This window comes from Pteropus vampyrus, unplaced genomic scaffold (genome assembly GCF_000151845.1).
Source record: "Pteropus vampyrus isolate Shadow unplaced genomic scaffold, Pvam_2.0 Scaffold110, whole genome shotgun sequence".
In the NCBI taxonomy this organism is placed as follows: Eukaryota; Metazoa; Chordata; class Mammalia; order Chiroptera; family Pteropodidae; genus Pteropus; species Pteropus vampyrus.
Window position 1 is genome coordinate 3,096,546 of NW_011888891.1, and position 14,233 is coordinate 3,110,778.

Consider the following 14,233-nt stretch of genomic DNA (forward strand, 5'->3'; position numbering starts at 1 on the left):
ATGAAATGGCCTTGACGTCTCTCTTTTCCTAAGAGAAAAGTAAAATCTACTGAGAAGATGCCATACACAGAGAGCACAAAAGTGAATCTTCTTCACCTTGTTCCTCTTAACTCCCAAGATAAGAGAATCAAAACAATAATTAGAATTCTAAAAGATATCTTTTACTCAGAAAAAGAAAACTTCAAGAGGTAGAATTGGAGCTATGAAAGGGAACAAAAAGCCCCCTGAATCCAGTCTGTGAGAAGAAAAGAAAGCCAATCTGAAAGAGAGCTTCACTAGCAGGAGGCTGCTCGAAATTCTGACAATAGCGATGACGATAACTTGTGGAATGTATAAATCTGAGTCTTGGGGAAATAGGAGGTAGCAAATCTGAAAAGAACTGCCTTTCTCAAGCCCCATAAGAAGAGGATATTACCACTTAATGATCTTCATTGTCTAAAACGCTCCTTAGAGAACTCAGGGGAAATGTCTAAAACTTGAAGAAAAAGGTAGAAATTTAGAAAAAGTTTAGAAGGCGATGAGAGTTGAGCTAAGTGGGGAAGACGCTCTTTGTGTCCCCACAGCCACCGTTAATCGGTGCTCACTGTTGCCATGACAAGGGAGAGAAAGGGGATAGAGTTCTCCTTTGCAACTCAACTTCTGAGCTCCTAACTTTCTTCCTCAAATTTTTTCTTGGCTGCACCTCCATACCAGTTCCAGTATTCCAGCACAGGCTGGACAGTAATGATGTGACAATTTTACCGCAAGATGAGAATATTACGGTCATGTTCAGGGCATATGGGTTTAGATACAGTCACTTCATGTTCTGCTCAGGCTTCCAATAGTTCAGGTTTTAAATTAACATTAAGATACATACGCTTTGTAGGAGCATAAACCAGTACAGGCTTTTTAGGGAGTAGCTTGGCAGTATATGCCAAAAAACTCAAAGTGGGTACATTCTCTTGGAACCAGCAAGTCCTGTTCTAGAAAGTCATCCTAAGGAAGTAATTAGGCATGTGCCAAAAGTTTCCATAGCGAAACTTTTGTTCGTCTCAGCACTGGTTTTAATCGTGAAAACTTGGAAATAGACTTAATATCCAGAATTGGGGGTTTGATCGAGTAAATTGTTCACATTCAAAAGATGGAATTTTAGGCCACTATTTAAAATAATATTAAAGGGAACTATTTATTAACTTAGAAATTGATTCGCTATATATGTTAAGTTGAAAAGTGGATATCATAAAATGTTATTCATGAAACATACCATTTTGGTAATCTCAACATAGATGAATAGAAAAAGACAAACACTAAGATATTAACAGAGTATGCTGAGTGATGAATTTATAGATGTTTTTAGTTTCTGTTTCCTGTTTTATCTATATTTTCTAAGTTTTCAACAGTGAACAAATATCACTTTTATAATAAGGAAAAATATTTATGTTAATAAAGTTTTCCTTAAAAAATGTATTTTTTAAGGCAAATCTCCCTTCCTTCCTCCCTCTCATTCTTAATTTCCCTCCCCACGAGCAACCTCTGTTATGAATTTCTTGGATAACTTTCAATGATACCCTGTACATACAAGTATATGTGGGAAAAAATGTATTTTTCTAAACCACATTAAATGAAACCTTAACCCAAAGAGTCAGAAAGGGCTGGCTGCTGAGGAGAGGAGTGGATCTCAGGTTACTTTTCAAGGAACTCTGACAAGCAGGGCTGGTACCAGAGTGAAGAAAGTGAGACACTTGCCTCAGGCACAAAGTAAGAGAGTACCAAATACTCAGTAACCGAGATAAAGAATATGCTAATGAAGTATTTTAAAAGTCAAAATCAATGTGAGAAGTCCATGAAAAACAAAATAAAGATAGGATTGGTATTACTGTTTTTTCCTCTTGCCTTAGGCTCCAATATGGCTCCATCTGGCACTGTTTCTGTCAGTGACCAGGAAAGGAGAGATAGCAGAAGTGAATGTTGGAGGAAGGGGAGAGAGGAAGGCACAAAAATGATCTGACCTACACAGCCTATTCACTCCATGCCAGGCACCACAGCTGGCACTTTCTGTTCATTATGGTAGGGGATGGAACACACTATCCCACTCACGATGATTCCTTCTGGATAAAGAAAGAGCCCCCAGGTTATACTGTGACCTTCTCTCCTGCCCCATCCCTCACTTCTCCACAGGGAGATGGAATGAGTCACTTGCTGGCAGGTTTGGGAGAGGAACCTCAAGCATAGCCCAGCCTCTTCCTCCTTCTTCCTCCTGGGCTATTCCTCTTTGCCAAAAAATTTTTCAAAAGCTGGCCACTCTTGAGACAATAATTATCTCACTTTCTCAGGGAATTACCTTGTAGATAGAGAGAGGTCCCCTGGCAGCCATGTTCATACAGTATGACTTCACCTCCTAGATTTGACCAGGGAAGATACCTAACCACACTGGGTCAACTAGAGTCTCTCTGGACTTTGGAATTAAGATCCAAAGACAGCTAATTTGGTCTGTGTTGGAATTAGGACAAAGGGAGAGCCAGTTCAGTCAGTTTGGCTGGCTGAGCCTATAACAGTGAGTCCAGGAGTTGTGGGGGAGGAGGGACAGATAATATTGGTTTGTAATAAAGCAGACATAGAGAAGTAGAGATAAGGGACAGTGACAGGGTCCATGTGATTCCCAGACCCTTTGGAAGCCTAGGTATTATCCTGCCCTTGACTTCCATGAGATCTTCTTGTATACATAAAATAAATATTCCTTTTCCAAGCTTAAGCTAGCTCTAGTTGGTACCTAATTTGCATTTGAAATGTCCTAATATAATCGCCAATGTTAATATCATTATTACTCACTTGTGCAGTCATATCATGGCCAAAACCCTGCACACTTAGTCATCTGCTGGGTTGCTCTCCTGTGCCTTGCCATTACTTTTACAGCTTTTCATACTCTGGATGGCTTGTTCTTTACCCCTTCCCTTTACTTCTTTTCAGTTATGCATTCATACCCTGTGAATTAAGCAAGACTGTTTTGCATTGTTTACTTCCAAGGTGTATTAGTTCATGTAAACAACACTAGCTGCTGCAACAAACAACCCGAATTCCAGTGGCTTAACCAATAAAAGTTTATTTCTCACTCACACATCTAAGCGTGGCTGTTTCTAGTTGGATATCCACCCTAGGTTGCTCTTGTTAAGTTCAGAAATCTGGTTCTTTCCAATATGTGGCTCCTCCATCTTCTAGGGCCCCATAGCCATTCAATCCCTGCCACATGGTTGGGATGAGGGCAGAGATCACAGAGGATTCCACTGACTGGTTTATGGCTTATTAGGTCTAGAATCAGTATACGTCACTCAAGTTCATACTCCATCCACCCAAGTCAATCACATGGTTCACCTAGATACAAGGGCAGCTGAGGAATGTAGCTTAGCTGTGTATCTAGGAAGTTGAGGAGAACAGTTTTTCTACTATAGGGGAAAGGATAATGCCCTCTAACGTAGGGCAAAGCATGTTTCTTCTAGTTCTATGACCCCAGGAAGGTCACAATCTCTCATTTTCCTCATCCTGTAAAATTAGAAGGTATACATCAGTTGTTCAAACTGTGCTCTTTGGAACCCTAGACCTCAAAACGGGTGTCCTAGAAAGAGTGATGTGCTGAAGCCAGCCAGTACTGGCTCCCTAAAGCAGATTGCTAAGTTTTATGAAACTGTGCTAGCATGCTGTTAAACGTAGCCATTATTTAACAATAAATTACAGATATTTAATAGTATAATTAAATTCATTTTATTTATTTTAAGTATATTTATTTTAAGGAATCACTCACATGACGGAGAATGGTATATGGGTGGGGGTAGAGGGTGTTGCAAAGTCAGAAATTTGTAGGCCTGATCAGTCACCTGGAAACTCTGATGTTACAGCTCTGACAGTGACCAGACCTGGAAGGAACGAGCCAGCAGAGAGGCCTGTCTTGAGAGGGGCAGTGGTCAAGAAAGTGGCCAGCTCAAGGTAACTCTTTCAGAAAAGAAGCTAAGAGATAAATGCCCTGACTTACACTCCCCTTTCTCACCCATTCACCACCAGGGCTGCCCAGTGGCCAAACTCAACTAGAGGGCAAGGAGCACATTGATGCAGTCCTATCAGGTCAGGCCCTGAGGATGAGAGCAGGGCAGAAAGAGCTGCAGAGTGAATCTGGTGGAGCAAACAGAAAGTATCTGGCTTGCTCACCAGCATTCATGAGACATCCCTGTGTATCAGGGATCCTGCAAGGAGCAGTCAGTGGATAACAACAGATAACTGGTCTACACTCCTTTCTGCCTCCTCCTGATCTAAAAACCCCCTACATAAACATGTAAGCATGCCACATGCACACACATACATGCACATGCAGACAGAGACACATACACACACATACACACACATATGCCACACTTATTCACAGTCTGCAGAGGCCCCTCCAGCTCAGTCAAAATTTACAGAAGATAAAACCAATAGAATTTAAATTAAGACAAGAAAAAGGAAGACCAGAAATGATGGGCAGACTTCTCTAATTGTTACTATTTTTAGACACCAGACAGTAAATGGCAGACAAGAGAAGGGCATGCTTGAGAGAGGAAGCTGACCAAAGAGATTGCTCTGTTCTTGGAAGCAGAAGAGAAAGAAACTGAAAAGGGTGATTGGAAATTTGGAACCAGGGAGGCTGTATTTTCCCAGGGAGGGCGAGGGCAGCCCTTGCACTCCCCCTTTCACCCTCTCCTGCTCTCCCCTGACTTCCCCACAATCTCCCTCCCCACCCCATGTCTCCCTCTCCCACCCCTGGAACTAAGCATTGGTAGGAAGGAAGGCACATCATACCAAAAGGTGGAAGTTGACCTGGCTTTCCACTCTGGCCACATGACTTTCTAGACATGTGACCTTGAATGTATTCCTTAGAGCCACCTGCAGACTCTAGGGGTGTCTTTGTGCAAATTAGAAAAGGATATCCCCTTTGAGTGGATAAATAAGAGACTCCCTTAGTTTGGAGTCAGCACCTCAGGGTTCTCCACTTGTCGACTGGTGCACAGATGGATTTCTACCCTTCATCTGACTCCAACTGTATGTGGCAGTCAGATGCCAATTCACATCTGTGCATCTCAGCTTGTCCTCTCCATAAAATATTATCTGCAAAAAAAAAAAAAAAAAAAGGAAGATCCAATGCAGGAGACAAAACATAACATGAGAACCAAGGATTCAGAAGTAATTCAAGGCCTAAAGGTACAGCCTACCCAGGACAAAGACTGGGAAAAGCATGGAGTTCTCTGCCATATCTGAGAGGGTAGGAAAGGCCAGTTTTTATTGAAATCTTAAAGGAGGGAGTTAGAGGATTTAGAAATATCCAGTGACTGAATTCTAGGTTACATCATCATCATCATCATTATCATTAATTTATTGAGAGAGATGCTAACCAGCTCTCAACATATCCTAATCATTACAGAGTGAAGGCCAAGGGCTCTAGGGTCCCAGCCCTGCCAGTCACTAGTTGGTTTGGGGTAACTCAACTCTCCAGTTTCCTCACCTGTAGAATCAGGTAAATGAAGTATCTTTCCACTGAAGAATTATAAGAATAAAGTGAAAGAATATATGTTAAATAGTTTGGTTACTCAAATAGCATTAAAAGGCTTCTTCTTATTGCTGGATGACAAAATGCTATTTTTGATGACCCTTGGGCTTTGTCCCAGCCTCCACCAGGGTCTCTTGCTCAGTTTTTCAGGAGCTTCACTGTCCACTGAGGAAGTGGGCTTCCATCGTCTGCCCTAGAGGTGATCCTGGAAAAAGAAGCTTGCATTCCAGCAGGAAAACTGTAGGTTCAATTTAAGAAAGACCTTCCTCACATCACAGCAGGTGAGTAAATGAGAAAGTGAACTTTCTTTCTGGGAGAGTGGGGAAGGGTCTTTCAAAATAAGAGTGGGACTCTCATCTGAGGAAAAGTGATTTAGAAGTATGTTTGGATTTACTCCTAGGACACTCTGAGCAGTGGAGATAAGAGCCATACTTATGAACCCCTTTTAGACTCCTCTCCAGGCTCCAGAGGTTAATGTTTTCATTTAAATGGAAATTGAGTGCAAAATTATTAGCAACTATTCAAAAAGAACCAAATTACAAGGGGCCATTCTTTGTATAGTACAAACAGAGCGTCATGGATGTTCTGCAGCTTAAATATTAAGGTGAGTCCCACTGAATGTCACTCTCCACCCGCTAAAGAGCTGAACCAGGTAGGGTTTCCTTTGGGACACAGACTCTATGCAACCAGAAAACTCCCCTCCAGCCATCAGATCCGAGAAGGAAGACCTAGGCCATCAGAGCCGTGAAGGAAGGTCAGATGCAGACTTCCCAAGAACATCTGTGTAATACGGGTTACAACCCATCCTCTTCTCCCAGGGCACCGACCCACACAAGTCGATCCTCATTATTCACAGAATCAGCATTTGCAAATTCTCCTGCTTGCTAAGTTTATTTGTAATCCTAAAATCAATACTCATGGCACTTTCACAGTCATTGGCAGACATGCACGGAGGAGTGAAAAATCTGAGTGACCTGCTGCACACATGTCCAGCTGAGGTCGAACAACGCAATGCTATACCTTCTTGTGTCAGCTCTTATCCTATAAACAAGCATCCTTTTTATGGTTTATTTTGTGCCACATTTTTCATTCTTTTTTTCTTTCGTGTGTATATGATTTCACTGTTTAAAATGGCACCAACCCTAGTGCTGAAGTGCTAGTGTTCCCATGTGCAAGAATATCAAAAGTGCCTTCTGGAGAATATCCATGTGTTTGATGAGCTTCATTCATCAGTGAGTTATAGTGCTGTTGGTCACAAGTTCAATGTTACGAATCAACAATATATATTAAATGAGGAGTCTTTAGACAGAAAACACATATAAAACATGTGACAATGATATTATAACCAGAGGCAGGAATGAACCTAACCCTGTATTTCCCCTAGGAGCAACAGTTCATTATTCAATAATTCAGCATTCACAGAGCCTTTATAGAACACGACTCCTGCAAAGAATGAGGAGCGACTATAGTAGGTGTTCAATCAAGAGTGGCTATAACTTCATAGGGTTGTCTCTGAGCTCAAACATGGAGGTGTTGTTTTTAATAAAAAGTAAACCCTTGCCAGTGAGTTTAAAAGATCTCCCCATTCATCAAAACGCCTGCTTCTCAGCCCACTTTCTTTTCCATGCTCAGATCTGCATAGTCCAGCATATAGTATAAGGCCCAATAAGATCCACAGTGGGTTGTCTTAAAGGCTTTGGCCATGCAATCTCCTGCTTCTAACATGCATGGGGCAAGGAGGTGGGGCAGTGTCTAGGGGACTTATGGAGAAGAGATTCCTGATTGACAGGGCAAAGTCCTCTCATCTGAGGCTACAGAGGCCTCCCCAAAACTCGAAGAATGGTCACAGCATCAAACTGTGCAAGAATCGAAAGTTTAAACCCTAGGAAGGATAGGAGTCACCAAAATCAAGAATGCTAGAGCGTAAAGTCCAGTTCTTAATAAGCGGGGCCCAGGGACAGGACTGAGCCTGTGGAAATAAGGGCAGGAGTCAGGGAGTGGCTTGAAAGTAGTAAGGAACTGGAGAGAGGTCTAAGAGCTGGCAGGTGTGGGAGCTTGCCTTTGTGAGCCCTGCATGGAGGGGTAACAGAGGGGAAGCACCCTGAAGGGTGGGGAAGAATAGGAGTTGACCTTTTTAATAAAAGCAATGTGCTTTTATAAATGCCATCAGAGAAGGACTACTGTGATCAAGGCTTTAGAGGAGAGCCTAAGCTTGAGATGAGGAAAGGCAGTGAAGGAGAAAAAAATATCGACAGCTCTCAACCTTCCTGGGCAATCTGCTCTAGCACCAAACACACATACCCCCACCATCAAAACAAGAGTCCCTCCCACATTAATTGGACTTACCCTTCTTAAAAGGCAATTTAGCATTCATTCATTGTAGATCACAGTTTCCTGCTGGGGGTCTCACCCTTTACCTCCAAGCGGTTTATCAGAGCGTTCCTAACAAGTTCATAGAATAAACTTTTTGAAAAAAGTTTTCTCTATCTTACCACATTTTTGATGATGTTTTCATGCTCATCAGAGATTATGGTCCAATGAACCAGCTAGACTAGCTCTTTCAAGGTCTGGCAGTGGGGGCCACAAAGCTGAAGGTAGAGCCTGGATTCCTCACTCAAAAAGCCAAGTCCACATCAGCATCTAGATTCATTCACAGATATTGTATTGTCAGGCTGGGTGCCACCTGCTAACTCCAGGTGAAGGTGTATCAGGGAGTGACTCAAGGCCTAAGAAGTTGTCATGTGAGTGTCTTAGTAAATGTATCCTTTCCAGTCGACGACAATCATTATCTAGATGATTCTTCTGTGTCTTACCAGCTAATCAGAATCACGTGGACTGGGATCCATGATTCAGTTCCTGGAAAGAGCTGGATGGCTGGTGGTGTGTAGTCCAAACACTCTCACGATGGGTCTGGCCTCCCGGAGTAGTCTGTTTCCCAGATCCCTAAGGCTGGTCCAGCCCTGGCTCTCTGCAGGGCAGCTCTGCACCAAGAAGCATTAGGGAAGACTCTCAATGAGCACTTGCCTCTCTGCTGAGGATTAGAACTGGCTTCTAAGATAATGGTTTCTCCACAGAGCATTCCAAGAACCAGAAAGCTAGTTAGAAACATAAATCTTTTTTTTTAAGGGATAAAAGCACTCCACAACCATTTCTATTAAAACTTTTTAGAGGTAAAATCAGGAGTAAGGACCTATGGAAAGAGTCCAGCAGTAATGGTGGTTGTGGGGCACTTAGTGGGCTGCCTGGTTACCATGATGTCTTCTCTCCCTCAAATGCAGATCACCAGGCTGCAGTTACCTGCTAAAAATCCTGGGGCTACCTTTTCCAATTCAGGGAAAGTCTACTGATTCCAGCTTCCACCTTTCACTTTAAAACTTTCTGTTTTCATGTGATTTCCCATTTTCTGTCCAACTGCCTTGCATCTGGATTTTCCATCTTGTCCCAGCTCCTTTGGCTTTTGTGGCTCTGCTGTGGAATCTTGGCTCTGCTTTCTGTGTCTTTCCAGTTGGGCCTTCTTGGGTCACGTTTTCTCATCTCAACCCTGCCTGGATCCAAGGCTGGTTGCAGTGCAGGAATTAAGAAGGTGTGTGATGGCCTCAGGAAAAGCCAAATTGCTGAGGTGCCCTGAATACTCAGGCCTTGTAAGGATGGATGGACATACATAAGACCAGGGGTTGGAGTTGGGAGAGTAAGGTTAACAAGCTCATGTGTTAATGTTGTTTTACACTGACCAGATGCAGTGACCATTAGATCCACACCACCCAGCCTGGGGGAGATGGGTAAGAAGAGAGGGAGAAGGAAAACCAATGAATTAGGTTGGAGAAGCAATTTGGGATTTGGGGTGTCAGAGGCAGCTGTAGAGAGTGAGATGATGAGGGATGAGAACAGTAACTTCCAAGAAGTGTTACTGTAGGTAATGAAATGGACTCCTCCTAACATTCTTTAAGACATCTAAGTAAAGACTTAAATTATTATCTGGTGGTTGAAGTGCTCTTCTCTAAAATCAACTCTATGCAGAAATAAGCAACATGGGATTCTGGCTGTTTTTCAGGATGGAGTCTAAACTCCTTAACATGGCTAACCAGGTCTTATGCGGCCCTAACTCTCCAGTCACCTGTCACCGCTGTTCAAGCCATAGTTTACATCCAGCCAGATGGAACTTTTTCTAATCTTGACCTGGACTGAACCCCAGAAGGAGACAGGAATTGGCAAGGCTCATGTTGGGGGAGTCAAAGTTCTTTCTCGAGCAAGATCCTAGAGAAGGAATTCAGTGGCGTGGACTTTGAGGTCAGGTTGCTACGGTTCAAATCCCAGCTCTGCTACTGACTGGCTAACCAAGGGCTGAGCTATCTATTCTCTTCCAGCCTGAGTTGCTTCAACTGTAAAATAAGGATAAAAATAGCTCATACTTCATGGTGTCTCTATGAGGATTAACTCAGATAATTTATGTAAAGCCCTCTGTACAGTGCCTGACACACGGCATTTACTAAATGTCAGCTTTATTTTGGGAAACCTGTTTTAGGTATTGTGTAGCACAGTCTCCAAATGAGTCTCGGTAGGAGCCGCATCATTCTGGGAGAGCCGAGATGGCATTTTTTTTTTAATGACATTGATGAATTAAGTCCCACTTTGGGGCTCCATTAGTTGCTTTCCTCCTTTGATTTCTTCTAGGTGAATCTTAGATGGCCGCCCAACATTTTATATCAAGCAGCTCAAGAGAAGGCACACTCTAGAAAGTCTGCTATTCTAACTTGGCAACCTGGGCTAAAGGGCAAGGACCAACTGGAATGACCAACCAAGAACCCATCATCTGTGTCTGGAGACAGAAAGAAAAGGTCCCAGGCATTGTCACTACAACCCTCCTGCAGCCCCCTGTCCTCCCATCACTGCCATCAGAACTTCAAGAGGCCTCACCTCCCCCGTGACCTCACTTCTGCCACCCTCACTGTATTAACCCCCTCAGGCAACACCCTCAAGTGAAATAAAAACTGCTTTCCCACAGAAGTGCAAGTGCACACCTTACACAGAGGGTGTAGTGGGCAGTTGTCAAGTTTTCTGGCTGCCCAGCACCTGCTAAACACCTTCTTACATTTGAGGAGTTTCCCATCCTATGTCCCCTGCCTTCCAAAGATAGAAACAAGAGCAATCACTTCCCTAGCCTCCCTTGCAGCTAAGACACAAGCAGGTGACTGAGAAGCAGCAGGGATGGCCAAGGTCACATTCTTGGGCCTGATGTGGCATTGACACTGAAGGTGGCAGTGGGGGTGATAATCAGGTTCCTGGCAGTGATACACATTGTCACATTCAACTGGCGGCAGCGGCGATAATAGCAGTTTTCTTATTAGGCCAGTTTGCAACATGTAATGGAACATTATTCTGGATGTGTAGCCTCCAGCCTGGTTCTCCAGGCTCCACTGATTCTGTGAGACACCCAACATCCTTTACCAAACTTCTCCTGCTTAATCAGTCAGAATCGGCTTCTACGGCCTATAACTAAGAACCCTGACTCTTACACGTGAGAGTCACAGGGACACATGGTAACAATTAAAAAGCTCAGTCCTACTGAGATTGCTCTCACTTAATAAATCTGTTCAGTTTCTTTAAATTCCTGTGCCCCTAACCCTGCCCCAAAGGAAAATTTCAGACTCAAGTGGTTTTTAGGCAAGCAGAGCAGGTTGCAACACTGCACAACTGTCTGAGAAGGAATGAACAGTATCTAATCATTTGCCAAAACAGCATCTTTCAGAGCAGTGGTGAGGCTGTGCTTGTCAGGATGCATCCTAAAGCTGGCTCCAGGAGCCACAGCTAAAGGCTGAGACCAAAAGCCTTCTTCAGGCTGCTGACGCACACCCAGCAAAGGGATTGAGTTCTCACCAGGCACAGAGCTAAGGGGTCTGAGATGGCAGTCCAAGGCAAAGAAGGACGAGTGGAAACATCCCAGGTCAACTCAGTGAGACAGATTTGTGATTCTGTGGCTGCAACCCCTTCTGTTCAGAGCTCAGGAGCAGTCACCATGTTAAGCCCTTAAAGGGCCCCGCACTGCCAGCAGAGATGCTGGCAAGGCGCCTGGTTGAGCACAAACAAATTAACCTTCCCAGACTCCTGGGTAGCTGAAGAGGGAAGGCATGGCAGGCCCTGGGAATCATGCTGGAATTTGTCTACAAGCTCCCTGCTAAGGGCCTTCCTGTTTTCTCAAAGACTCCCTGACCAGGCCAATTGTCTAGGAGTCTGCTGGCCTCTAGGATCAAGGACAAAGGACAGATGAAGACACAGGGCAGCTGGAATGTGAGCTGTGAGTTTGCAGTCCTCTGAACCATCTCTCCTAGGCAACTGCCTGGCTAATGTGCAAAGAGAATGAAAGCTAAGAGAAGGAAGAGAGAAGCATGAGAGCCTGAATGGCAAAGTGAAAGGCCATGCATCATCTAAGCCAGATTTCTTGGTTTCAGGAGCCAAGACAGGTCTTCTTCTGATAAAGTTTGTTTGAAGTGGCTTCTGTCACTTTCAACCAAAAGAAACCAGAGCATCACAAGTTCTTAAAATAGTCTTATACATGGTTCATGTTCTTTACGTGGTCACCACCGATGTTAGTGGGGATGAGCATCATTTCATGGAGGTGAACCACTGTGCTTCTTCTGGCGAGAGAGGCATCTCATTCATGCTTTACCAATGAGCATCTCACAACAGAGGCAATACAATCCAAATATCTACAAAAATATCATCTTAAAGTCATGCTCTGAGTCAGAGCCTCTTGGAGAAATTTCAGCATAAGTCAGCAGAAGACTTCAGTCTTTAATTCCATATAGATTCATTCAGGGAAAGGATCCAAGCCTCTTCCTCCCTTCTGGTCTTGACCCTGGGAACCTCAGATTGACAGGCTTGTCTCAAAAGATGCAGGGAACTGATTGACTGCTCCTACCAAATCTAGCATTGCAGGAGTCAAATAAAATAAGGCCCCTGCCATCCCATTTTCCTGGCCCCCTCCCAACTTGGTCTGTCCATATTCAGGGCTCAGCTCCAAACTAGAGCCACACTCCCTTCATTCTTTCCTTGGGATGCTGGCACAGAGCTCCAGGCCTTAGCCCAGCAACAACTACGGCTTTGTTACTTGGGAGCATGGAAAATTCTCTCCCTGACAGCCTAATTCATTTGATTCTTATTAAGACACAGACCCTCACAGTGCTGTGTCCTCCACTGTGATCTTTGACAAGCCCCTAGAGGGTCTCCCCTGACTCCCCGCAGACTCACAGGGTCAGAAGGGAGGCCATCCAGTCTAGCCTCCCACCCTTTGCAAACCTGACAGCTCTCAGCCTAGTGAGAGAATCAGTTCCCTTGGGGCAGACATCCCATTGCTGGCTTTTTTTTTTTTTTTTTAATTTTTAGAAAGTTCTTTCTCATATTGAGCTAAAATTGGACTCCTTTCCACCCTATTCCTTTTCTATCTTGTCATAAATATAATTCACTCTCATATCTACATAACAGCCCTGAATTTATTTGAAAACAAATCATTCTGTCCTTAAAAAAGATTCTCCTCCAGTTAACCAACCCATTTCTTCTACTATTCCTTATGGTTTTCAAACCCATAGCCATTCTATCCACTCTGGCCTGGAAACTTTCCAGTTTACAAACATCAGATTTACATGGTAGCACTAGTATCAAGACCCCTTCCAGGTGAGATATTAAAAAAAAATCCAGTCTATGGCCATGCCACCCTGAACAAGCCAGATCCCATCTGATCTCAGAAGCTAAGCAGGGTCGGGCCTGGTTAGTACTTGGATAGAAGAACACCTACGAAGATCAGGTGCTGTAGGTGTAAAAAATAAAAAATAAGGGATTGTAAGCTGACAAGATCCTTGCAATCTGTGAGGTCAACTAAGGGTTGCATCACCTAAAAAAATAATTAATAAATAAATAAATAAATAAATATCCACATTAGTTAAGTACAGTTCAATTCCTCTCCTCTCCCCTCACAAAGAGAACTCTAGAACTTGAATAGTTGGTATGGCAGAAATGACCAGTTGCCTCCAAAAATCCTTCTCCCTTTCTTTTTCTTAACAGGATCTAATTTTTTGAGCTGGACACATTGTAACCCAGGTAAAACACTTCAGTTCTAATCATCCTTTGAAGCTGTGTTACCATGAAATAAATTTCTAACCAAAGAGATGTAAACAGAAATGTGTGAGAAATTTTCTGGAAGCCTCCCTAAGAATAAGAGGGTGAACCCTTCTTTCTGCTTTCTCCATCTTGCTTCTGGAAGCCAGATATGATGCCTGGAACTCTAGCAGTCATCTTGGACTATGAGGATGAGGATCACAAGCTGGAGCAATTAGATAGAAGGAGGCTGGGCCCCTGAAAAAGCTGTGGAGCTGCCACATCAGCTCGGGACCACTCTAGACTTACACATACAACAAATAAACCTCTCTTGTTTAACCCATTTCCCATTTTCCCTGAGAATACTCGCCGGCGGCGCCGGCAGCTGCAGCATTTACCCCCAAATAACTCGTGGATTACAATCCTAAACTTACCCCCAAAGTTTGCCACAAAGTATCTCACTTTTATTATTATTTTCACATCATTCTAGTATATTGATAGTCTTTGGAAACAAATGACATCATTCTAGTTATAGAATTATGTTTTTAGTAGTGCTATTTCCATTTACAAAACACAGTAATTCTCAATCACTGAAAA

At 43.4% G+C, this 14,233-nt stretch overlaps 1 pseudogene; it reads left to right on the forward strand.

The window, feature by feature from the left end:
• Nucleotides 1-13,239: 13,239 nt before the first annotated feature.
• Nucleotides 13,240-13,358, forward strand: LOC111743286 (annotated as a pseudogene).
• The last annotated feature ends 875 nt before the right edge of the window (nucleotides 13,359-14,233 follow it).